The sequence below is a fragment of the Equus asinus genome, chromosome 6 (genome assembly GCF_041296235.1).
Source record: "Equus asinus isolate D_3611 breed Donkey chromosome 6, EquAss-T2T_v2, whole genome shotgun sequence".
Taxonomy (NCBI): Eukaryota; Metazoa; Chordata; class Mammalia; order Perissodactyla; family Equidae; genus Equus; species Equus asinus.
Window position 1 is genome coordinate 62148613 of NC_091795.1, and position 26882 is coordinate 62175494.

At 40.8% G+C, this 26882-nt stretch overlaps 1 long non-coding RNA gene across 3 annotated transcripts in view; it reads left to right on the top strand.

The window, feature by feature from the left end:
- LOC139045530 (uncharacterized) overlaps positions 1-26882 on the top strand; it is a 90406-nt gene that overhangs the window by 33397 nt on the left and 30127 nt on the right. For 2 of the 3 annotated variants that reach the window (XR_011504039.1, XR_011504040.1), the window contains 3 exons: positions 15568-15613; positions 15720-15816; positions 15903-15977. This is a non-coding gene — a long non-coding RNA (uncharacterized lncRNA). The remainder of the gene's footprint in view (positions 1-15567; positions 15614-15719; positions 15817-15902; positions 15978-26882) is intronic. The other variant, XR_011504041.1, reaches the window with a different exon arrangement.

Sequence of the window (26882 nt, forward strand, 5' to 3'; positions counted from 1 at the left end):
TGAATTACACAGATGTGTGCAGTTACCAAAACTGCTCAAGTACGTTTAGGGTCTGTGTGTTTCAATACTGTATATAAATTATACCTCCAAAAAACCCCACCCTATTAAAAAAGCTAAAAACAAGTGAGGAATGAAAACCCTGGAAGCTCTGAGCAAGTGGGTGGGACTTACTTAGCTAGAGGTTTACCTTTGGAACATCTAGGCTGACCATTTGTTGGTACAGGATCCAGTCCTCAGTAAGGCCTGGCTTTCCCCAGTCCTGACACCCTGTTTTACCTCCATAGCGATTAAATCCCCCGGCCGTGCTAAGATAAAAGAGGGCAGTTACCCAGTAGTGTGGAATGGGGAGAGGTTCTAAAGATTTAACTGCTTCTCAAACAGCTTTCACCCACGCCTCCTTATTTCACCATGACACCCCTTCACCTCAGCTCCAGTATTTCCTAGTACGATGAGTTCTTCAACCTTTTGAGAATCCTGCAATGTACATTGGTTTCTCGACTTCTTCACTGTCCCTATCCAGCTTCCAAAATATTATTGTTTTTGCCTCTTGTTTTCCCAGCCCCAGAGAGTTTTTTTTTTTTTTTAATCTCTTTATTGTACTTTGTGTAGGATTTCAAGAGGAAGCAAAGTTAGATGTGTGTCTTCAATCAACTATCTTAACTCAGGAGTCAGGAAATCAGAAATGTGTGTTTTTTTTTAAGGATTGGCACCTGGGCTAACAACTGTTGACAATCTTTTTTTTTCTGCTTTATCTCCCCAACACCCCCCCCAACCCCCCCAGTACACAGTTGCATATCTTAGTTGCAGGTCCTTCTAGTTGTGGGATGTGGGACGCTGCCTCAACGTGGCCTGACGAGCAGTGCCATGTCCGCGCCCAGGATCTGAACCCTGGGCCGCCGCAGCAGAGCGCGCGAACTTAACCACTCGGCCACGGAGCCAGCCCCAGAAATGTGCTTTTTGACTCTCCAGCTTCTGTGGTACAGGAAGGCCCTTGAGAAGGAGTTTGGAATAGATGCTGAAAGGGAGTCACTAAAGCTGTCACCGCCCACTCCTCTGACTTCACAACATCCATGCATACCCTCTACCCATACTTTAATTTCTGAGCCATAGCAATCTGAATATGTTTTCACCTAACAAAATGCAATGATCCTTTATGCAAATGAAAACGTGCTCAGTATCTCTCTGAAGGAGAAATTAAAAAGTCCCCTTCCTTGGACCCCATTCTGGGTAATGCGCATTCTTCTAGTTCAGGAACAATCTCTCCTGGATATCCTATAACCTGAAAACTAAATTATAAAATTAACCACCACCAGTATACCTTATATGAAGTAGTTAGGAAGAGGGGGTACTGGTTATTATCTATAATTATGTGTGTTGTAGGAAGAAAGTATGTGTGTCTTCTATGATCCTTGTTTCTGCAACTGATCATGAGGCCACAGTTGGCATTTATAATTTCCTTCCTTTATACCAGCAACTTAGCTATTTGGGGTTCATTTTGTCTGTTAATTCAATTAGTGGCAGGGCTAGACATTTTGGACTGCCAACAAGAAAGTTTTAAGTGGGTCCTCCCTTATCCTTTGTTACATTCAAAATGCAAATCTCCAGCCTTCTGGCCTTGCAGGGATAGTTTTGATATTATTGATTCCTATGAAAAGAGGAAAGCAAACAGGGGTCATGTGTTACGTGTTTCTGTGTAGATGACAGTCCCAGGTGAAAATTACAACTTGACAGCTGAGTGCTTTTACAAAGTGAAGCAAAAATGGATTCATTTACCCATGGAAGGAAGATGGACATGCCTTGGATTGAAGGCTAGCAAGTAATAAGGTTGCCATTGTTCATAATCGAAATTGTGAAACCTGACTTTGTGTTCAGGAAAACCACCAGCTTCGATCCAGAGATGGCCAGCAAGGGTAATTGCAAGCAGAATTAAGATAGCCCTCAAAAAGCGTTTTTGGGAGGGTAGTACAATTTAGTTTGGTGCCTTCCTTCCTTTCTCATCAGCCTCAGCTTTCTCTTCCCTCCCTGGCCTGTATTGCATTTGTACCAATCTCTTAAAATATTAACTGTTAATAACATGTCATCTCATAAAAGATTGGTATAACCCCTTCAAGAGGTATTTGCATTTCAATAGAGTAGTCATCAAAATCAAAAAGATTTCAAAATTTGAAAAAGTAGAACCTTACCAATAGATGAACAGATGACAGAATTAATTTGCCCCTCCCCCACGTGATTTTGAGCAGAAGGTTCCAATAGCCTGTAAATCAGTTCCACTGAATTGATCTGTAATATAGATTATAATTAGTGATGGGGGACAGGATTATATTCATGTTTCTTGACATCTGGCCCACTTTCAGACCCTATTGTTACTGAGTTCTGTCACCACAAATAATCCATAATCAATCTGTACATCAAAGTTGGAGTGAGTTTATTATGAGCTAGGTTTGAGGACGATGGCCAGGGGCCTGGCTTCCCCAAGGAAGGAAGGGCACCAAAGAAGTGGGGTGTACAGAGTGGTTATACACTGTCTCGGAACAAAGAGCACACGTCACATGTGATAGAAAAGTCCCTTTTATAATAGTCACGAGATTGCTTTGCTGGCATAGCAGGTGAGTGGTCACAAGGTGAGCAGAGCAGGTCAGTAATTAATCCTTTGTTTTTAGGAAGAGATGCTTATCCTTAAGGGAATGCCAATATGGGGGAAGATACAGCCTTATCTTTAAGGGCATCATTCTTGTCTTTGGGACATCATAAATGTTTAAAGCAGATGTACGATGCATGCTCGCCAGGCCACATCAGGCCCTTTTGGAAAAACAAGGTCGGGCCAAATTAGTTTTAAACCAAATGGCTCCTTTGTATAGTCCAATATAGCCTATTGCTTTTCATTTATTTATCAGCTCAAAGATGGATTTATTAATTTATAGTTCTATTACTATCAAGCCCAGGATATGTGGGTAATGGTTAGTGTAGATGTTTAGGACATAGAGCTCTAGTCTGTCAACACAACTTATATCTCAGACCATCAACCATCTCCGAAATTCATACCTGGTCACTAAAAGAAATGGCTCAAGAACCAATAGTAATGTTCCCAGGTCCCTTTTATCTGGCAATTAAAAAACACTTCTAGGTGCTGTTTTCACATCGGGAAACTCTTCAGCAATGTTGAGTTGAGAAACGAGTGCATTTTAGGTATGAAGTAGCCTGCCTTAAGACTGAGGATTTTTCCAGTGGGGAAATAGGCAAATACTGAGTAATGCCCTAGACTCCAAGGCCCAGCGTAGCAAAATGTAAAAAGATTACTTTAGGTTTACTTTAGGGTAAGAAGGCGGAGGAAGCCTTTGGTACTCCTTGGGAGAACTAAAATACACACCAACTCCTGCCTTAGGCAAATCGAAGGATGCTTCCAGCCCTAAAACTCAGAATCCACTAATTTGGAGTCTGTGATCTTTTGGCTTTGCTTTTGTGCTATCTATGAGAATAAGATTTATTAAAGGATTGACTAAGAGGAGACATTTTTGGAGGGAAAAAATGAAACTATTTTAGAGAAAGAACACTTTTCATAGAAACAATTGATATGCTAATTAATGAATGCCACTTACCTGTTAATTATAACAGGCCTAGAAGAGCCTTCCCTTGAAATATTTTATTAGATTTAAATGTAGTTACTCCAAGTGCTCGCAATTAATTATGTCACACCTCTGTGGCTGAGTTGATAATTCATACCCGCCCCTGTCCGCCAACAAACGGTTCAAAAAGTGGGATTTTTCCTAAGAGCTGTGAAATGAGACCGTGTGCTGCAGAGCCCAGGCTGAAGGAAACCTTGATCTTTGCTCAGGAAGAAAGGGGCTGGTGGCAGCAGTAAAAAGCCTTCAGCAGGAAGGAAGCAAATGACTTAGGTAAAGTATTTGGATAGTCTGTCAAATAACAAACCAGAGGAAATTGTGGGGTGGGTCAGGAAAAAGGTTAACTGAAAAGACCTTCAAAGTGGATGTAAACAACACGATAGGAGTTAGTGTACTTGTGGGTTTGGGTGCCAGGAGCTGAATGTCGGATGAATGAGAGAAAATGGACAGTTTAAGAATTTAAAAGACCAGAAAAATCCATGCTTTTGAAAGCTTCTGGTCATTTTGTAATCTTTAAACCTTGCAGAGAAGGTTGGCCCCAGGGAAACTGAATACAGACGTCTGGAGAAGGTTTACTCTGAAACTTGCCGTTAGAATGAAGACACATTAACATCAGCCTAGCTGATTAATGGGATGGGAACCTGTTTTACTGTAGGGAGATTCCACCATAAAATACTCTGTTATCTTAGCCTAAATGTTTTTATTGCAATTTAAAAATAAAGGTATTTCCTTAAGTTCAACTTGAAAGTGTGCCTGTTAGCACCTTTATTTATTTATTTTTTTGAGGAAGATTAGCCCTGAGCTAGCATCTGCTGCCAATCCTCCTCTTTTTGCTGAGGGAGACTGGCCCTGAGTTAACACCTGTGCCCATCGTCCTCCACTTCATATGTGGGACGCCTGCCACAGTATGGCTTGCCAAGAGGCGCCATGTCCGCACCCGGGATCTGAACTGGCGAACCTGGGCCGCCAAAGCGGAGCATGGGAACTTAACCACTGTGCAGCTGGGCCAGCCCCCGTTAGCACCTTTAAATAGAGATTTTATTAAAAGAGGTGAAGTCAAACTAAAACAAAACAAAAGGCATTGTAATTGCTGGGTCTGAGTGGACACTTTGCTCATATCATAACACATGTGCACATAGGTGTCGGGCACTAAGCCCTGTGCCAAGGAGGCAGGGCAGAGAAGAGACTGAGGGAAACCAGAGCACTTGCTCATTAAAATGTTCACTCAAGAAATAAAGTCAGGGAAAGGGGAGGCAGAATAGAATTCCTTCTGTTTCTGTTCACTTTTCAGGTCCAGGCGTCTCTACTCTTTTGTTTGCTATGGAAACAACTATTGATAATACTGGAAATTAACTTAATTATGTTAGTTGCATTTTTAAAATATTTAAATCATGATTTTCTATTTGGGATGCTACATTTTGGCCCTGAGATTTTATTTATACCAGTGAGCTTGTTTGGTTGTTCACAAATGTCTCTCTCCCCTGCTAAACCAGAAGCTCCTTGGGGGTAAATTTCCATCCTCTCAACCCTCAAGATTCTTTGCTTTTTCCCTTCCCTGTAAATCAACCACAGATATCTTTGGACAGTGCTTTGATGCTGCCAGTCCCAGAAGCATTGTTTTGGTATTAGAAATTACTGGAAGGTAGCCAATATCCCAAGTAGCAAAAATAAGCCAGCATCTGAAATTGTCACTTAGACGTTATCCTAGTCACGCTAGAACTCTTGAACCATTTGCAATCAATTAGAAGGAAAATGCAAGATAACCAAGTCTTCAAGGGAGGATGCCAAGGAGCAAATGAAAAGAAGGCCTTCTTTGTTTATTGCCCCCCTCACCACCATCGCTTATGACATCTGCTAACAGATGCCACAAAACTGGAAATCAGCACCCCTATGGGCTGTGTGTTTTGGAAAGCACTCTGTTAACACCACTGTCTCCAGAACATTGAGGAAATAAATGCATTTCAAAAACAGCCCATGAATAAATACAATCATGTACTCTTTTGACTGCTTGAATCGTTTTCAACTTGGAAATAGAGACAACGGATGCCAAAAGGGGAAATTGCACCTAGTGTTCTGAAACAGCGTAAATCAGATCAGGCACAAATCTGAAGGGTTTGAATGGCTTTCAGGACCTCCAGCTGATGATCCTGGAGGAAGCCAGGGCCATCTGGAAGCCCAAAGACAATTCTATCAGGTAAATAGAATGAGTAGAGTTAATTACAGCAATAAATAGAGTTCAGAGCACCTGACTCACAGGAGCCATGCTGAATGGTACTTCATATTTCTCACCGATGCCAGGCAAACCTGGCTGTGTGGCTATTTCATTAGGAATGACCGTAATTTGATTTTCTCCCTCTGTAGCTAGAGTGATTGTTTAAACTGCAATATTTGGAGGAGAACTGACGAAGTCAGCAAGCCCTTTCAATATTTCCTTTTTAATTTCCCTTGGCAATGAAGCTCCTTCTCCCCAATACCACCACCTAATTATCTCAGCCTCAGCAAGAGCCTCACAATTCCTCCAAGTTTGGTCCCTTCAGCCTTGCTCTTCCCTGGATGCATTATGAGTCGTCTGGGAGCACGATTCTCAAGTCACTCTCCCCAACAGGAAACTGCAAAATGGATTGCAGTGCTTTTCAAAGTGTGGTCCCTGGACCAGCAGCATCAGCATCACTTGGAACTTCAAATCAAAAACTGTGAAGATGGGCCCCAGCAATCTGTCATTCAACAAGCCCTCCAGGTGATTCTGATTCATGCTAAGAGTTGAGAACCCCTGGGCTATTGGATCAAGTGGAGTTTTCTTTTTCCCTATCCGTCAGGGCTCTTAGTCATCTACTCTGGCCTATCAGTTCAATTCTGCTGCTATTTAGTAAGCACCTGTTCTGTGTTGGGGATTTACATTTGCTCTTTACCTAGTGTGAACCCTAATTTGTCAAACTTCGTATTGCACTGTATTTTTTTATTTATTAACAATATCAAGGAATAAGATGTTCATATATGTGAAAGAAAATCCCATATGATCAAGACATATTCTTTCATATTCCAAAATGTTAAAAACTGGTAAAGATTTTTACACGAAACATTCTTGTATTAATTATCCTTTGTTGGGTAACAAATTATCGCCAAAATTAAAGGCTGAAAACAACAAACATTTATCATCTTACAGTTTCTGTAGATCAGGAATCTGGGTGCAGCTTGGCTGAGTGCCTCTGTCTCAAGGTCTCTTACAAGGCTCCAGTCAAGGTGTCAGCGGGGCTATTGACTCATCCGCTCCCATGCTCACCTGTGGTTTGTTGGCAGGATTCAGTTCCTTGTGAGTTGTTGACCTGAGGGCCTCGCTTCCTCCCTGGGTGTTGGCCAGAGGCCTCCCTCAGTTCCTTGCCCTGTGGACCTCTCCAGAGAGAGCTCACAACATGGCAGCAGGCTTCCCTCAGAGCAAGTGAAGGAGAGAGAGAGCAAGAGAAGGAAAACAAGACAGAATCTTTCTGTAACCTAATCTCAGATGTGATATCCATCTTCATTGCTGTATTCTATTTTTTAGAAGCACGTCCCTAGGTCCACCTGCTCATTCTTAAAGTATTTGGACCTCTCTGTAAATGTCTATGCCAAATACCTGCATTGTCAGTTTTGTGCTAGAAAACATGATTTTGTGTTCTCTGCTATCCATTCCTTATTTTTATTTATTTATTTTTGCTGAGGAAGATTCACCCTGAGCTAACACCTATGGGAATCTTCCTCTGTTTTGCATGTGGGTCGCTGCCACAGAATGGCCACCAATGAGTGGCGTAGGTCCACTCCCGGGAACCGAACCTGGGCCACCAAAGTGGTACATGCTGAACTTAACCTCTAGGTCGTGGGGCTGGCGTCCCATTCCTTATTTTTTAAAACTTCCCAAGGGGATTGTGATGTAGCAGGTCTGTGGGCCAGCATTGAAGAACACCAGTCTAGAGCTGTGCTCCTTGAAACTTTAGTGTCCACAAGAATTACTTGGTAATCAGTTAACAATGTAAATCCCTAACCTTCAACCCAAGAAAGTCTGGAACAGAAGGGCTGGGTGGTAAATTGATAGCTTCTTGAGGGCCACTTCACAGCCTCACGTCCTCCTCCAGCCACTGCTATGGAGACCAGTTATATGGCTTCTGCAGCTGCCAGGTGTGACCTTGATGGCACCTTTCACTGGGCCTGCGTACTAGTACCTCTCGCTTTCTGTCCCAGAACCTCTCTGAACACCAGGGTGGAGAACGCCTGAAGAAACCACTTGCCATTCATGTACAATACTTTACTTGATGTATACCCGTGTATTTGTTATAGTCGATTTTTCATTTGGATAGTGAATTTTCGTAAGTATTTTTAGCAGATTTTATACACATATTTTGATTGCTAGAATGCAGATGGTAAGGGACACCTACACTTGTGGAACTCTCCCATAATCCTAGGGACCTCTGTATCCTGTACGCCTACCAGCCCCTTGGATTTTGTTTTCTTGCTCTTCTCTTCCAATGTGACCCCCTTAGCTATTTATTTCATCATTTGGTTTTGTTTGTTTATAAGTCTTCTTCAGTCTTATGTGGAAGGAAGAAAATAGAAAATCATTTAAGATAAATAGAGTGCTTGCATATTTATTCAAACCAAGCCCTGGGGTTGATATTACAGGTGGGCTTTACTTCAGTAAATACTAAAAAGTAGAACTTAACCAAACAGATCCATGGGAGGTAGAGCTTGGAGGAAAGAATTGGAGATCATTTGTTTGCCAGACAGAATTTACTATATAAGAAGATTCATGTCAAAGTTTTCTCTTAGTAAGGATTTTCCTTGGTAAATGTTTGTTTCAGATGTTCAGAATCATATTCATGCCGGCCCTGTATCAGTTCACCTACATTAAACCCAGCATATGTAGGGTTAAAACCAAAGCACTCTTTTCCTGCTTACTCCCTGGCTCCCTGGCTCCAGAATCCACTATCCACCATGGAAACAAATGGCCAAGGACAGCCACCTGGATTCCTTATCATCTCCTTCTCCTCCCTACAAACAGCCTCCCAAGGCCAAACACAGGCTGGTGGGAAAGCTCCCCCTAGCTAGGCCACTGACTCCCCCTGCCTCTCTACAAGCAGCCACATTCCTCACAAACCTTTAAAACCTCTTGCCTCCCTTCTTTCGGGGAGACGAGATGAAACAAGACAGATTCGATGGCTCACTCTTGTTTCCCGGCTGATATCATCCAAAATAAAAACCCTTTCCTTGCCATATGTTTGGTGTTCCAGTTTTTATTTGGCCCCACTTGTGTGGCAGGTAAAGAACCTATGTTTGTAGGCACTGAAAATATTTCTCAGAGAAGTTTGGTAAATCCCTCTGGTAGATCGTGTTAGTTCTCTAGCTAGGGTTCATCCTCACTCTCCTCCTTATTAGTAGAATCCTGATTTTGTTTAGGGCAGCCATGTGCCCAGCTGAAAAATTCAGAGCTGGTCCTATTCTGCTAATGAGTTGTAAGTGGGAATTGCTAGATGAGGCTTCTGGGAAGACTCTTTAAAAGGAGGCAAAGTAAGCTGACAGTTAAGTTTTACCCTTGACCCTTATCTTCTTTCTGCCTGAAACACTGGTACAGTGTTGCAGGAGTTTCCATCTGCTATCTTGCAACCATGAAACAACAATCTTGAGGAAGAAAGCCTGTGGTAAAGATGGCTAAGAGCAGCCTGCCCTGCAAGCATTGGGTTGCCATACTAGCTTTGGAGTAACTGGATTTGGACTTCTTGATTCATGAGAAAAACAAACCCCTTATCCTTTAAGCCACTATTATTTGGTATTTCTGACTGTTACATACAGCCAAACCTATTTCCTAATATAATCCCCTATACCTCTTTTATTTGAGATTTTCTAAAGATTCCTGTTCAGATTTCCTTTGGTTTTAGTACTTCTATTTTTAAAAAGTACAAATTTATCTGCAGATATATCTTCTATTAAACTAATTCAGCAAGAAAAGAACGTAATTTGTTACAAAGGTGACCTGGTATTTTATAATTTTCAAGCTGAAGCAAACCTTAGAGATTACCCAGTTACTGAATATTTTATCACTACCTGAAAAATTACATTATTTATAGCTTATTTGCTTGTTTATTATATGGTTCAACCTAAGAGTGGCAGAATGGAGATGAGAATCAAAATTTTCTCGTTATTGACCCAATGTTCTTTTCATTACAATATGCTGGCTACTGGTTATGATTCAGATTGCAAAATGATTCTTCATCAAAAAAATAGTTTAGTATATATTACAATTTATACTCATGTTTAAAATAGGGTCTAATTAATAAAAGTGTCAATTATACTCAACTTCCTAGGAAAAAGAAGAAAAAAAAATTAAAATTTTTTTGAGGAAGAATAAGGCATTTAGTATGTGTCATTACACTTAATCCTCATAATAGTTCCATTTCTCAGATTATGAAACTGAACATCAGTTGGGCCAAGCAGGCTTGCTTGAGGTTTCCCAACTGCTAAGTGGTGAAATGGGTCTGAGGCTGGGCATATCTCATTCTAAAACCTGTGCCTTCCTAGTAGACCAAAGGTTATTTTACTGATTGTGATCTATAAAGCACTTGATAAATGTGAATTATTAAAATACCTACATCTTCCGTTTAAGTGACTTCATCAACCTCAGAAGTGTAGTGATATTTATATTTAATAAAGAACATTCCTGTTACTTTTAAAATGGATCTACATTTTTAACTGTAGACAGCTGCTTCTGGTTAGATAATTTTCAAAGTTAGAACATGAAACATTCTAAGGCAAGACATTTGAAAATTTTCTCCAGTTCTTGTTCGTGCCTCAGATCTACAGTCTCTTGACCACATAAGATTTGTACAGTCTGAATACTTGAGTTAGTTAGCTGGTGGTTTCGAAAAAAGGAGAAGTGTGAATTCAGAAAAGCAGCTGCTCTTAAATGGAATGATATCAGACAGTCTCAAAATAAGCTTGGCCCAAGATTGCTTATTTTTCTATGAATTGGTTGGTACTTCTTGAAACTTCCTCACTTTGCAATGATTATATTAAATCACCTCTCTATTTCTGTAAGACTAGGCAATCAGTGATTTTAAACCTATTTGTAGAAATCATGCCTCTTTTTCAAATGGAATCTTATGTGGAACATTAATATGTAAATCAGATAAGGGAAGAAAACCAGTGAAGACTGAAACGGGAGCCTAGAGGCGCATTAGATGGGCTCCGGTTTGGGCCCAGAGCCGGGGCTGCTGAGGCTGGCTGCAGAATCCCCACGTTAGACCATCTCTAAGGTCCCTTGCAAGTTGAAAATTCTGTGAACCAATGGCTCTGTTGGGTATGTGTTGGTTATCTTATTGCCGTGAAAACCAGTTGTACCCATCAAGGGGAAAATAACAATAACTATCTCTCTCCGAGAACATCTGGTCTGGAAATTAGAACATTTTCGCTCTAATCCCAGCTCTGCCACTATTTAGGTCTGTTACCTTGGATGCTGCTTGCCCATCTATGAAATGAGGATACAACATTCCCTACTTACTTTATTTTTAACTACATTTTCTTCTGAGGTTAAAAATTCCCTTTGACAAAAATAAAATGAGTACAATTATAAAGTATTGCTTTCAGGAAGATGCATGACAGAAGGTGTGAATATTGACTTTTCATTCCAAAGTTGCTACTATACAGTTATTACCTCTGTTTATAATTATAATAAAATTAAAAACTTGAAGTAGAAGTTCTATTAGTGCCTGGGCATAGAGGCAGGTATTCATTTTCATTTTTGCATAGTCACAAAATTTTTCCAGAAGAAAGTGGGAGAATGCCTTTGTTTAAAAAAAGAAAACTTGGTTTTTAGAGAGTTGATATATTTTATCAAATTAATACATGATCTTTATTAAAATACAGAAACAAGAAAAGAAAGTCCACCATTTAGACTTAGAACAAATGACATTTGTTGAAGATCTTTGAAGACATCCTGTATGCATCTAAGATCTAGACAGAAAGATAGTAGGTGGGTAGATAGATAAGTATAGGCAGAGTGAGGGAAAGACAGACTGGTGGACAAAAATGGGAATCATACTCTACATGCTATTTTAAAAGAAAAAATAATAACTTTATACTTGCATTTAACAGAGGTAAAGGAAATTGAAGTGAAACTGTCAGAATTGCTGAAATTTAGATAAATGTTTCTTCACTATGAAAGTTATTAGTTCCTAAATTTTTTTTAAAAGTTATGAAAAATACTAAGAGGTTCAAATCATTATGTAAAAGGTTTTTTAAAATTCCATTTTAGACTATATCTATGGATCCCGTGTGATGCAAGATGAGAAAATTAGCACATTTACTCTTCCACCATACTCTTGATTTTTGTATTATGACTTACATTATGTTCTGTAAGCGTAATTCTCACAGTTATTTAGTCTTAGTTTTGTATTCTAGTGGATTAAAATTTCTTCATTAATCCTCATACAGTGGCTTCCATAGTCCCTATTCCTATATTATTTTGATTTGATTTTTGTTGGCTGAGTTTCGTCTAATTTTCTTCCCAAGCTTGAGAAGGTCTGTTCCTTTTCTTTAGATCTGAGAGACAGCTGCCTGGTATAATCATTTAGAGTTAAGTTGGGCTGAATATATAGAATCTTTTTCCCCCAATACACATACACATGAGAGATTTTAACAAGTTGGAAGTTTATTGCTGTCTCACATAATAGAAGTCCAGAGCTGGCATGATGGCTCCAAGAACTCATCAGGGACCTGCAGTCTTTCCAGCTCACTGCTCTTCCATTTCTTAGCGAATTGGTCCTTGTCCTTATGGTCCATGAAGTTTGCTTGTGTACAGCCATCATATCCATTTTTCCGGCAGCAGGATGAAGGAAGGAGTCAGGAAGGATAGGCCCCCACCTTTCAGGAGACTTCTCTGAAGTGGCACACAACATTTCTACTTATATTTCACTAGACAAAATTTAATTACATGGCTATGGGATATATAGTCTTTTAGCTGACGGCAATTTTCCAGCTCAAAATCTGGGTTCTTTGTGTTAAGAAGAAAGAGGAAAATGGATATGGGGAAATAACCAGCAGTCTTTGCCTGCCACTCCTGGAAACGGAGTTTGGGGTCATGTTTCCTTGCTCTCAAAACTATGTAGTCATGCACCACTTATCTTCAAACATTTGAATATCACAGTGGAGATATCTGAAGTCAACCTAATTCTTTCCTCCTTGTAAGTAACCTGCTTTTTCTGCTTAGATTCTCACAGGATTAGTTCCTTATCCTTGAAGCACAGTAGTTTCTGCAGGATATATCTTGGGTTCATCTTTCTGTATCTTTTTTTCCAACTACGTGGTACACCTTTTTGATGTGCTTATTAAAGTCTTTATTTCAAGAAACATTTCTTCAATTATATCTTTAAATATTATTTCCATCACATCTCTATTTTTCAAGAAGTTGAATATTCTTTTCTTTGTACACCTTCTTTGTACACATCCTTTGTACACCTTCTCTATATCATTTTTATATTTTTGTTCTTCTATCTTTCTCTCTAGAATATCTCTCATGTCTTAACATGCTTTTGTCATACTTTCCCCCTTTTTTTGGCTGTTTCTAATGTAGCATTTATTTCTGAGATTTTTTTTTTTGGAGGAAGATTATCCCTGAGCTAACATCTGCTGCCAATCTTCCTCTTTTTTGGTGAGGAAGACTGGCCCTGAGCTAACATCCGTGCCCATCATCCTCTACTTTATATGTGGGACCCCTACCACAGCATGGCTTGCCAAGCAGTGCCATGTCCACACCCAGGATCCAAACTGGTGAACTCCGAGCCGCCAAAGTGGAATGTGTGAACTTGAACACTGCGCCACTGGGCAGGACCTCTGAGATGTTTTTATTTCTTTTTTTTACCAGTCTGCTTTTATCTTCTTTTGCTGTATGTTTTTTTAAGCCTTTGAGGTCTTTGAGGTCTATTTTTAGAGCAATCATTTATGTTTAACACATTTTGTTCTTCTATTTATGTATTTATTTGATTAGTTATTTTTAAATAATGTAATAAACACCTGAAAAATCTAACACGAAATTCCTTGACAATAATCTGTATCTAATATATGACTCCTTCATTGCATCCCAATGCCTCCCCACATCCAAAGTAAGCAACACCCTGAATTCTATGTTCATCATTCCTTTGATTTCTTTTTATATTGTGTTACTGCATCACTATGTGTTCCTGAAAAGGATTATATATGTTATATATATATATATATGTTATATATATATATAACATATATGTAGAATACATATATTCTTTATGTTGGTTGTTTTTAACTTATGAATAGGATACCATGTTGTATGTAAGGGACTTACTTTTTAATTATATTATATTGCTATTATTCATCCATATTTTAATGTGTCATTATAGTTCATCTGTTTTGGCTACTATATAATATTCTATGGCACAAATATACCACAATTTATCTACTTTCCTGTTCATGGGCATTTGAATTATTTCCCAGGTTATTTTTATGTGAACAATGTTTCTTTTTTTTTTTTATTAAAGATTTTATCTTTTTCCTTTCTCTCCCCAAAGACCCCCTGTACATAGTTGTATATTCTTTGTTGTGGGTCCTTCTAGTTCTGGCATGTGGGACGCTGCCTCAGCGTGGTTTGATGAGCGGTGTCACGTCCGCTCCCAGGATTGAACCAACGAAACACTGGGCCGCCTGTAGCAGAGCGTGCGAGAGCGTGCGAACTTAACCACTCGGCCACGGGGCCAGCCCCCGAACAATGTTTCAATGAAAATTCTTCCACATGTATCTTGTTAGACAAGTCCAAAAGTTTCTTTGGGGTCTATGCCTATGTGTGGAATTGTTGAGTTGTAGAATATATCCAAAACAGAATTCATTATGTTACCCTCAAAACCAGCCTCCTCTCTACCTCCCTATTTCTGTTAGTAACATCCCAATCATCAGCTTCTTTGACTTCCCAATCCTTCCTTGTTCCCTATATCCAATTGTTTGCCAAGCCTGGAAAATTCTTGCCTTCCCGTGGCATTACCCATCTCTCTTGTTCAAGCTTTATTAATTCTCCCCAGTAATTCCTATCCTTCCTGAACACCATTGTTAATAAATTCCAATCACATAATTTCCCTCTTCAGCTTCCTTTGGTGGCTCCATATTGTCTATGAGATTAAATGGATCCATAATCCAGCATTTAAAGCTCTGCACAGTAAGGCTCCAGTCTACCTTTCAAGTCTGATGTCTCTCTATTTTGGTAGCAAAGAATGTTAGAATTGGAAGGGACCTTAGAGATTATCTGATCAGACCCACTTACCTACAAATGAGGAAATGGAGGCCTAGAGAGGAACAAGGATTTTATCAAGGTTAGATATGTGATCTATTTGAACAATTTTATGACTATTGCAGGCACTTCAGGAAAAAGGCAAAGAAAAGCTTGTGCTCTTGCATCTTAAGGATGGTGGAGTGGAATAGTGTAGGCAGGGAGAATGAGCATGATTATATCTTATCAAGAGAAATATTGAGACTATTGGGCTGGTAGAAAAGAACCATAAAGAATGGACTCTTCTGTTACTACGTTGAATTTAACAATTATTGCACTATATGAAGATACAATTGTTCTCTGGGACTGAAAGAGTGAAGCTGTGCTCTTCAAAATAGTCATTGTGTATGAGAGGCATGTTTTTCAAAGAGAAAACCAGAAAGAGGAGGTGGAGGGGCCCTAGATGGGTGGTTTGGGTAGTAGGGTTGAAATTGACATTCTCTCTCGCACTCTGTCTCTCTCTCCCCAACTCCCACTCCCTCTCTCTTTCTCTCTCCGCATCTGCTGTCTAGTTGTGAAATAATAATCAATAGTATTTACTGAGTGCTTTCCATTTGCCAACTCCTTTACCTAGATTACCTCACTCAATCTTTACATCACCTTTATGAGATAGGTACTATTATCATACTCTTTTTACAGATGAGTCAACTGGGCAAAGAGAGAATATGGGACACACAGCCAAAAAGTGAGTAGTGGGTTATACAATGTCATTCTTCAACTTGAGACCATTTGAGGAATAGGAAACGAGAACCCACGTATTTACACCTAAAAATTTTGCTGTCTTTATTTAGGTGTAGAGTGTGGACATTGCAGGTGGCTGTGGAATAGGACAGGTCTTGAACAACTTGGGATTGAGCTCATGTTGCAATGATTCAAAATTCATAATGAGTAAGTTTTTTTAATATTTTTTATTTGTGTTTGTTTTCCTTTTGGCCTCTCATAGTAATTAATAAAGCTTTCCATCTTGTGCTAAGGTGACCCACCTTGAGTCCGAGTGCTTAAGAGGCAGCAGCATGCTCCTGAGGAGGAGGATCCTTGACAAAAGAAAGGTGAAAGTCATGGAGATAACCATCCTGTACCTTGAAGAGCTTCCATCTCTCCTAGAGAGTTCCCTTCTAGGGCTAAAACCTGGAATTCCAGGCAAGTTCCAACCAGAAGGGAAAATGTTGGCCTTTTGGAACTGGAGTGGTTCATGATAAAAAGTAAGTAGGAAAGGGGCTGGCCCCGTGGCCGAGTGGTTAAGTTCGCGCGCTCTGCTGCAGGCGGCCCAGTGTTTCGTCGGTTCGAATCCTGGGCGCGGACATGGCACTGCTCGTCAGACCACGCTGAGGCAGCGTCCCACATGCCACAACTAGAGGAACCCACAACGAAGAATACACAACTATGTACCGGGGGGCTTTGGGGAGAAAAAGGAAAAAATAAAATCTTTAAAAAAAAAAAAAAAAAGTAAGTAGGAAAGGTTATGGGGAAAGATGAAAGCAAAGTGTTTCATCTTTTAACTGTCAATCAGTTTAAATTAGTAAATATTTATTGTGAGTCCACTGTGTAGATATGATCCTTGCCCTCAAACATCAAACAGGACAAAGTAAATATGTACATAAGTAGAATAGAAAAACAAGTCAAAAATACAAGGCCTGTTGTAAGACAACATGCCAAATGAGGGGAACAGACAGTAAATAGGTTCTGTAGGTGTAACAAGGAGAGAGAACTCACTGGGCTAGGTGATCTTCCATTACGCAGGAGGAAGGACTTGAGCTAGATATTTAAAATGCTGTAAATGTTGGATAAGTGGAAAGGAAGGAGAAATGGCAGGAGTGGAGATGAGGTATCAGGAATAGGTAAGATAGTTAACAGGGGCAGTGAGCAGATCTTTCTGGCTTGAGTGAAGAATTCCTTGAGGGGACTGGTAAGGCCTAATGGAAGGCTTTGAATGCCAAGGTGAGGAGCTTGACCTCCCCCTGAAGAACATGAGATACTCTTAAAGATGTTTGAGACAGGGAGTGAAATAAGGACAGCTATTTTTTAGGATGACTGGTCGATAGAGGATGAGTTAAGACGTTGTGGCAGAGAAACCTCAACATTGCAACAGGAAATGAGTCGTAAGGAGACTTTTTTTTTAAAGATTTTATTTTTTCCTTTTTCTCCCCAAAGCCCCCTGGTACATAGTTGCATATTCTTCGTTGTGGGTCCTTCTAGTTGTGGCATGTGGGATGCTGCCTCAGCGTGGTCTGATGAGCAGTGCCATGTCCGCGCCCAGGATTCAAACCGACGAAACACTGGGCCGCCTGCAGCAGAGCGCGCGAACTTAACCCCTCGGCCACGGGGCCGGCCCCTTAAGGAGACTTTTAAATGTATCAAATGTTTAGGAAATTGTGAATTCTTTTTTTCTTATGCTAACTGCTGACTTATGTTGGGGAGAAAGGACAGAAAAGAGCAGGCAGAATTTTACCTAAAGCAGAACACAGTTACTTTGCTAGCATTTACTTGCATTGTTGACATTTTGGGGACAGCTGTGACAGGGGCCACTTCCCTGGAAAAAGTGGAACACAGTTCTCAGTCCACAGATTGAATGTGGGAAGACAGACGACCTTCAAAACTGGAGACAGATAAAGCCCTCAATGGCCAATGTGATGTTTCGTCCTCTTTTAAAATATGTTTCTACTTCATTAAAAAACAAAAACAAAAAAAAGCAAAAAACTTTGGGTAAAGATATCTCCTTATACTAATATGACTAGGACATTTCATACAGAGAGAGAACTGGTTCCCTCTCCCTAGCTAGAAGTTTCTGTAGGCCCAACATGTGTCAAGATTTCCTTTGGAAATTAAATGCTTCATAGACAGGGTTCTCAGCTGATAAGGACACAAGACTCTCACTCTCAGGGATCAAAGTGTTGCCAAGATGGTAATAGTGATGGTTTGTCAATAATGCTAGGAATGCTCCATTACCAAACAGACCTGAAGGGACCAAGCACCAAGGAGCCATCAGAGTCAGGTGGAAGATGGATGTAGAACATGTTCCTGGAACCAGGGATGCTGAATTGAAAGCAAGGAGGCCTCATTCGGCAAGATTTGGGGTCAGGGTGGAAGTCACTGGAACAAATGACGTAGAGAGTACTTAGGAGCAATACTCAGGTTTTCCAGCACCGAGTCTAGTGCTCTCTCCACCGCACTAAGCTGCATATATACTTATTAAAATGTCTAGAACCTTTTGCCACTCTCTTGCCCCCTCCTTGGCCACCTATGATTGCTTACCTGAGTGAGATGCTTTGAGCACACTCCCATATCAAACCTGCCTTGGCAAAGAGTAGTCTGGGGCAAACCTCCCCTCAGAATCAGAGTTTATATATCACAGGCCTCTGATTGCTTGACCTGACATATCCTTGATTGGTCCTAACTTCTGCTAGCCATTATCCATTAACCTACTTGCCCTCCTATTTTTCTGACATCTGATAACTAAGGGCCTGTACTTGTACTAGCCAAATCTTTGCTCCATTGGAGTCCATCATCCTGAATTAAATCTGTATCGATATGATTATTCCTTTTTCATGTGGTTGCAGGTAGCTGTGTTCACAGACCAAGTCATTCCAAGCAGAGCTCCCATCTAACCTGTGATGTGAATTTCAACCAACAACCAGGTTATGAGGCCCCATGGTGCTGCATTCCCTTTGGGATGATAGTGCTGACCCGGAGAGCTGGGATCTAGGAACAAGATCAGACCAATGTGGGGAAGGGTCATTGGAGAACAGATGCAGCTGCAGGTTCTAGGAGCAAGTTCAGTCCTGATCTGAGAGACCAGAGGTACAGGCACGTACTTCGTGATTGGTGGGAACAGGAGCCATTCAGAAATTTAGGCAGGTGGGCAGGCAGCTCAGAGAAGTCTGGAACAGGGTAGCAGAGGCCTAGCCACATGATTCAGTTCAGGGATGGGTGTTGGTGATGGCAGGGGTGCTTGGAAAGAGAAGCCAGAGCTTTGGTTCTGGAAGAACAAGGGTCTGAACTTGTTCCCTACCTTTTTCCAACCAGAGGCTTGGTTATTGCTTCTTCATAAAAGGCTTCTTCAGTTCTGTCACCTCAGGGGACGTCTGTCGTCCTTCCTCCTCTCAGCCTGTTCCCCTATCATTTCTGCGCTCTCCTATCAGCCCAAACCTAGGGCTATTGTTTTGTTCTCTGCTTACTCCTTTAAAATGACCATTGCGTTTTTCTCTCCTCCCAGCGTGTGCATAGCAAGAGTAAGGAAGGAGCTGTTGCCAGCTTTGTGCATGTTTAGATGGATCCTGGTTCCGGATACACTGACCACAGTCAGTGGTCCAGACCCCTACAGACCTGGCAAAAGAGGTTGGACATGGTGGAACTAAGTAGTTTATTGAGACAGAGATGAGGTCATGGGGATAGGGAACTAGTTAATAGAGCTAAGGTACTGGGAGAGGTTAGACTGGATTTGAGAAACAGGGCAAAATTCTACCTTTTGGAACGGGGACAGCAAATCTCAAAGTGCTCTGCAAATTTTTCCTCCCTAAAGTCAGTGCTTATCAAACTTTAGTGAGCTTTAGAAGCCCTGCCTGTACAGATTCTGCCTCAGTAGGTCTGGGGTAGGGATAATAGTCTAGCAACTTGCAATTTTTCTTGCATATCTTTCCAGAAATATTTTATGCATATTAAGCAAAAACTACATATGTATTTTTCCCTTTTCATTCGCATGGTAGCATACCCTACACACTGTTCTGAACCTTGTTTTGTTTTATTTTTTCACTTAATGATGGTTCTTTGCCATACCAGTATATAAAGTTTCCTCATTCTTTTTGATGACTACATAGTATTCCACTGTGGGAATACACCATAATTCATTTAACAGTCCACTGCTGATGGACATGCAGGTTGTTTCTCATCTCTCCCAACTGTAAAAAATGCAGCAAGAAGTACCATGTACATATGTCATTTCACACACAGGCAATTATATCTGGATAAATTCTTAGAAGTGGAATTAGTGGGCCAAGTGGCAAATGATTTTGTGATTTTGGTAGATATTGCCAAGTTGCCCTTCACAGAAGTTATATCAATTTATACTCATCAGCATGAGTACCATTTTTTCACAAACTCTAGCCAACAAAGTGTATTATTAAACTTTTTAAACTGGCCAATATGACAGATGAAAATATTATCTCATTGATGTTTAAATTTACAATTATTTTACCATGAGAGAGGAGGGTGAGTATATTTTAATGTTTTAAGAGTCATTTGTATTTTGTTTTTGTGAACTCTGTTCATTTCCTTTGACCATTTCCTACTGGATCTTTTGATCTTTATTTTACTGGTTTGTGGGACCACTTTATATATCAGGGAAATTAAGCCTTTGGCTGTGATATGAGTTGCAAATATTTTTCCCAGTTTGTCGTTTCTCTTTTTTTTAAAAGATTTTATTTTTTCCTTCTTCTCTCCAAAGTCCCCAGTACATAGTTGTATATTCTTTTTTAGTTGTGGGTCCTTTTAGTTGTGGCATGTGGGACACCACCTCAGCATGTTTTGATGAGCAGTGCTAGGTCCATGCCCAGGATCGGAACCCTGAAACCCTGGGCCACTGAAGCAGAGTTCTCAAACGCTTGGCCACAGGGCTGACCCCGTGTCATTTATCTTTTGACTTCCCTTTTGGTGACTTCAGTAGGATAGCTTTTTATAAAAGTTTAACTGTTATTGAATTCATTAATATTTTATTTAGTGTCTTCTGAGTCTTATGTTATACCTAGAAACATCTTCCCCACTCTAAGATTATGAAAAATTATTCCATAGTTCCTTCTAGTATCTTTACACATTTTTAAAAAATATTTAAATCTTCAATCCACGTAGAATCTATTCTAGAATAAGACGTAGAATTTGGTTGTAACTTGTTTTTTCCAGATGGCTGTGCAGTTCCCCCAAAATCATTTAGCGAATAATCTATTCCTTACTTCATCATTGCCCATTACTTGAATTACCTCTTTTATCATATTCTAGGTTTCTGGATGGATTTGGGTTTAACTCTGAACTTTGTCTTCTGTGACACTACTGCATCTGTCTCTTCATGCACCAATACGACACTATTTTAATTATACTAGCTCTATAAGGTAGTTCTAATGCAGGTGATCCATGGGGTGCACTTTGAGAAACACTGTCCCTGAGACTAGTGCAGTACCAGCCCTGTGCAGAGTAGGATTATGAGTTGATTTTAACAATGAGGAAAGGACGGCTACAAAGAATGGCATTTGGAACAAATGAATATTTCATAATTCAAGCTGAGTTCACGTGTTTCACAAATTTGAGGCAACGCCTATATCTTTTTTTTAAGATTTTATTTTTCCTTGTTCTCCCCAAAGCCCCCCAGTACATAGTTGTGCATTTTAGTTGTGGGTCCTTCTAGTTGTGGCATGTGGGATGCCACCTCAGCATGGCTTGATGAGTGGTGCCATGTCAGCGCCCAGGATACGAACTGGGGAAACCCTGGGCCGCTGAAGCAGAGAGCACGAACTTAACCACTAGGCCACAGGGCCGGCCCCAACTCCTACATCTTGCAGCAGCAAAAGATGTATACAGATAATGGGTTGTATCGTTCTTTGCTCTACTTTCCAAGTCAATGATATTGACTATTAAATAGACTAGAATCTATCATTGAGGATTTAGCTGTGGCAGTGACTGGTATGACTGGCATGACTGATCAAGTTCAACAATTTCAGAGAAAACGTGGAGAAGAGATGACAGACCACTCCTTTTGAAAATCTTCATATTTTCTTATTAACAAAAAGTAACTTCATTTTGATTTTTTGGTAGGAATTTTTGTCAGTTGTTAGTTTTGTTATTTGTAAGTCTCTTAAGTTAATATAAGAAGTACATTTATGTGATAGGCATTATTTATTCAGTCCACATGCATGGATTTATAGATTCATGGGCCCCTTGCAATAGTAAACAACTGAAATAGATCAGAAAGTATATCAATACACCTCTACATAAAAAGATTGTACACATACATAATCAGTTCACTCATACGTTCAACACGTGTTAATTGAGCTCCCGTTATGCTGCCAAGAGCTTTGGTAAGTGCTGGGGATGCAACAGGCAGCAAAACCAGGAAAAAAAAGAAAAGATTAATGCATATGAAAGAACTTGTATTCATTTCCTAAGACTGCTATAACAAAGTTCCACAAACTGGGTGGGTTTAAAAAAGAGAAATTTATTCTCTCACAGTTCTGGAGGCTAGAAGTCCAAAATCAAGATGTTGGCAGGGCCAAGCTCCTCTGAAGGCTCCAGGGGAAAATCCTTCCTTACCTCTTCCTAGCTTCTAATAGTTGTCTGCCATCCTTGCATTCCCCGGCTTATGGCTGCATCACTCCAGTCTCTGCCTCCATCTTCACATGACTGCCTTCCCTGTGTATGTGTCTGTGTCTCTTCACAGCCTTCTTTTAAGGACACCAGTCATTGGATTTAGGGCCCATTCTAATCTAGTATGATCTCATCTTAACTTGATTACATCTGCGAAGACCCTTTTTCCAAATAAGGTCATATTCACAGTTATCAGGGGTTAGGACTTCGACATATCTTTTTGGGAGACACAATAGCACTTTATCAAAATATAAGGAAGAAATAATATCTGTATTGATCAGAACCTGCTTAACTGACCAAGTTGATTTTAAAAGATAATTTAAAAACAGTTGCCTAATTAACTATTTAATTAAATCAAACGGGAAGGGAAATAAGAGATGGTGGAGTTGTCAAATTTCTTGGACTTGCCGTTGACCCAGACCATTTTACTGTACACGGAAGCTGCATTAACTAAGCTGGTGGCTTAGATGGTCAGGAGTAGTAGGATTTGGGACACCCAGGGGAGAGAGAGGCCCTTTGGAAGGGGAACTGGAATGGGGCCACAGGAAATGTCTCCACAATTTTATGGAGGGTCTGCAGTCTGCCCAGCTTAAGGCAAACTACTCCTACTTCCATGCAGCAAACACTAACTGGGGCTGCTCTTTCCCTTGGAAGACGGAGCAGAAACCAATTACACCCTCCCCGACTGCCCTGCTCCACTGAGGCTGCAGAAAAACAAACTGCTCGGCGTCCCCCGCTTCCTGCCCTTGGGAACCTTGGCCTCAGCCAACCTTGCTCAATGTGAGATCTGTTTCAGGCCAAGAACATGATTCTCAAAACAGATTTCTATGTCTTTGGTCTCCGACCAGGCCGTCCCTTTTCCAGAGCCAATATTTTCATACAGACAACAAAGTGACTGTGGGTAAGATTCCATTTTATTATACCTATTAACATTATTTTGAAAAAGTGTAGTAACAGATTCAATATCAAGAGCTCTAGGAGGATCCCATATTTTCCTACTGGTGACATAAAGAGCTGTAACAGAAGTTCTATCTGGCAGTAAATGTAAAAAAAATTGTAGTTGCTACATAGAGAGCTAGCCGTCAGCTAACAAGTAAACTTATTTTCATTTTTCTTCAGCTGCACACAGCTGGTTTCTTCCCTCATCCCTACTGAGGGGCTCAATGTCCCCCTTCTACATTCGCCCTCCAGCCTGTGAAAACCCACTCTCAAAAAGCATTTGAGGGGCTGGCCCCGTGGACAAGTGGTTAAGTTCACGCGCTCCGCTGCAGCGGCCCAGAGTTTCGCTGGTTCGGATCTTGGGCGCAGACATGGCACCACTCATCAGGCCATATTGAGGTGGCGTCCCACATGCCACAACTAGAAGGACCTGCAACTAAGATATACAACTATGTACCAGGAGGGATTTGGGGAGATAAAGCAGAAAAATAAAAAAAGATTGGCAACAGTTGTTAGCTCAGGTGCCAATCTTTAAGGAAAAAAAAAAGAAATTAGTTTAAAAAAAAGCATTTGATAATTTCACTTGCACAGTTATGTTAATAGCTGATAAATGGTAAAAGGATGTCAGTGGAGTGTGGCTGAAGGGATACTTGAATGGGAATCCAAGGCCTGGCTCCTTTGGATTTTATTATATCTTAGTCTTGAGGGAAAAGACTTTTGGAGGCAGGCAAAGTCTTTGAATCCTGTCTCCATCACTTATTAACTGTGTAACCTAAGGCGCTTACTTAATCTTGATGCTCCTAAATTTCCTTTTCTTTAAAGTGGATATTGCAATGCTTCACCAGATTATTTGCCACGTAGCACAGTACTTGACATATAGAAAGGCACTGAAATGACAGCCATAGTAATTTGCTGATAGAAGAGGACGGAGGATGCTGTACTCTTTAAGAGACAGTGCCTTTGTCTTTTTGCCCAGCCAGTTAGTGAGTGTTTACTTCTTATGACAAATATCGAACAGCATCGTGGCTCTGATGACCAGTGACGACTTTCCATAGAACTAGCTCATATCAAGCTTGCCTGTAGTCACACCTAGGGAGGCAGAGATGCCCTGGCAGAAGGGCAGTCTGTGTCGCCTCTGCGAAGCTTTGCCAACCCGCAGCCGGGGAACAGCCTCCGTCTCTGACCAACTGCTAGACTGTTGCTTCTCCAGCGCCCTCACCTATGTTTCAAGAGCCTTGCTTACCCAAGAAGCAGACAGAAACATGGAAACGGAAAGGAGACAAGCAAACACCCCCTGGTCTCTTCTTTTCCTGGTTCTTCTCTGTTATCAGGTTCTCTCTTATCTCTGGAGAATCCATCTTTTCAAGGATTAAGTTAGGCCCTTTGGAAGGTGCCACTCCCCATCTTTTATCTGACCCCTTCTGTGGGTCACTGGTATGAATCATAAACAGTTTTCTACGTTATCTGGTCATCCCTCATTAGACTGGAGTGCCCCAAGAAAGAGGACTATGTATTTCATTCATCTATTCATTCGTTCACTCATTTATGTATTTATTCATTCATCACTATAAGATTAATATTAATAGTCGATATTGATTGAGCTCTTCCTATATGCCATATAATTTGTTAATATTTGCCCATATTATCTAATTTAATTATCCCAACAACCCTGTGACGTAGGTACTATTTCTATCTCATTTTTTAAATAAGGAAACTGAGGTACAAGTATTACCTGCCCAGTCACATGGCTAGCAAATAGGAGAGTTGAGTTTCTATAGTTTGCCCAAGTCAGTGCTAAGTAGACACTGAATGGTAAAAAAGGCATACAAATGATGGTTCTTGTCCTCCAGGAACTTACAACTGAGGTGAGCACATAAGACATAAAACAATTAAGTAGCCAGATGGGACAAAATGGGGTTAAATATTAAAATAAATATAATTGGACCAAGGAAATTAGCATGGGCTGGGCCAGTAATAGAATTCCTAGGCTCTGACTGATGATAGTGGTTTGCAAAGGCTTGGGATCCAGAACTCTGTGTGCTGAGGAATGGTAGGGAGGTAGACAGGTGTGTATGGGCATGGCAGGTAGAGTAAAGAGGCGGGAACTACACAGCCATGACAGAGTGGTTGGAGATAAGGCCAGACTGGGCCTTGAATGTTTGAGAAAGAAGTTTAGACTGTTCTATTGAACTGAGTAACTGCTGAACAATTTTTATTAAGACTGTGATACAATCAAAGCTGTGCCTTAAGAGGATTAAGAGGTGTCAAGGGGGAGAAGTAGGAATCTAGAAAAGTAGTTAGGACATTTCTTGAGCAGTCTAGAAAAGAAATACAATTCTGAACTAAGCTAATTGCAGTGTAAATGGCCAGGAAGAAAAGGTGAGAATGATAGGCCAGCCCTGGTGGCCGAGTGGTTAAGTTCGGCATGCTCCACTTCATCGGCCTGGGTTCGGTTCTTGGGCATGGACCTACACCACTCATCTGTCAGTGGCCATGCTTTGGAGGCAACTCACGTACAAAAAGAGGAGGATTGGCAACAGATGTTAGCTCAGAATGAATCTTCCTCAGAAGAAAAAAAGAAGAAGAAGGTAAGAATGAGATATTTCAAAGGCAGAATTGATAGAACTTTGTGATTGATTGGTTATGAGTGATGAAGAAGATGGAATTAAAAAATGACTCCTAGGGAGCCAGCCCTGGTGATCTAGTGGTTCAGATTTGGCACTCTCACTGTCACAGCCTGGGTTCGTTTCTGGTCGTGGGACCACACTACCTGTCTGTCAGTTGTCATACTCTGGCAGTGGTGGTTCACAGTGAGTACTAAAAAAAATTAACAACTAACAACACATAACCATGCCCTGAAGCTTTAAAAAAAAGAAAAAAATGACTCCTAGGGTTAGAACTGGTAAGATAAGGAAAACGGTAGTAATAAACTGGAAAGTTAGGAAAGAAAGATGTACATAGCTTTAGACATCCTAGCTTTGACTTTTGAAGAAATCTGTATGGAATGTTCAATTGGAGGAGGAAATTTGTGATTAGAGCTTGGGGGAGGGGTTAGGACTGGAAAAGTAAAGTTTCTATCGCCTGAGGAATAAACATGCCAGTGCCGGGATGTGAATGGACAGGGGCCTTTTTCAAGACAACTCTCCACGAGGACCTCGCATTTCTGCACATCTTGTGAGTGAAGTACTTACTGTCCTTCATTCAAGATATCTTTTCAAGGATGTCTGTATAATAAATAGCCTGGAAGGTATAGTGCTTCCATCCAGATAACAAGCCACACGTGCTTTTACTGTCCAGTTAGTAAAGACAATCTCTCTCCAAAGTAAAGAGCAGGCATGTTCACTACCCATGATAAAAGATTTAGATTCCCTAAGCTCAGACTCCCTCCACTGTGACACAACCCACAGCTTATGCAAACATCCATTTGGGCCCATCCACATGGTTCCCAGGGGACTAGGGAGCAAGGGGAACTGGTGTAAATGTGATAATGCTCAGCCACTTGCTATAATAGGCAGTTAGAGATTGGAGCAGTGTACTCAAAGGCTCAGTCATGATGCCTGCCCCACCCGTGTCCCCTTCCCAGAGAAACCACCCCATCTACAACTCTGCTGCTCCCGGAAGGTTCCCGGAAGTGATGTTCTCCTCTATATGACCTGTCAATCTGACTG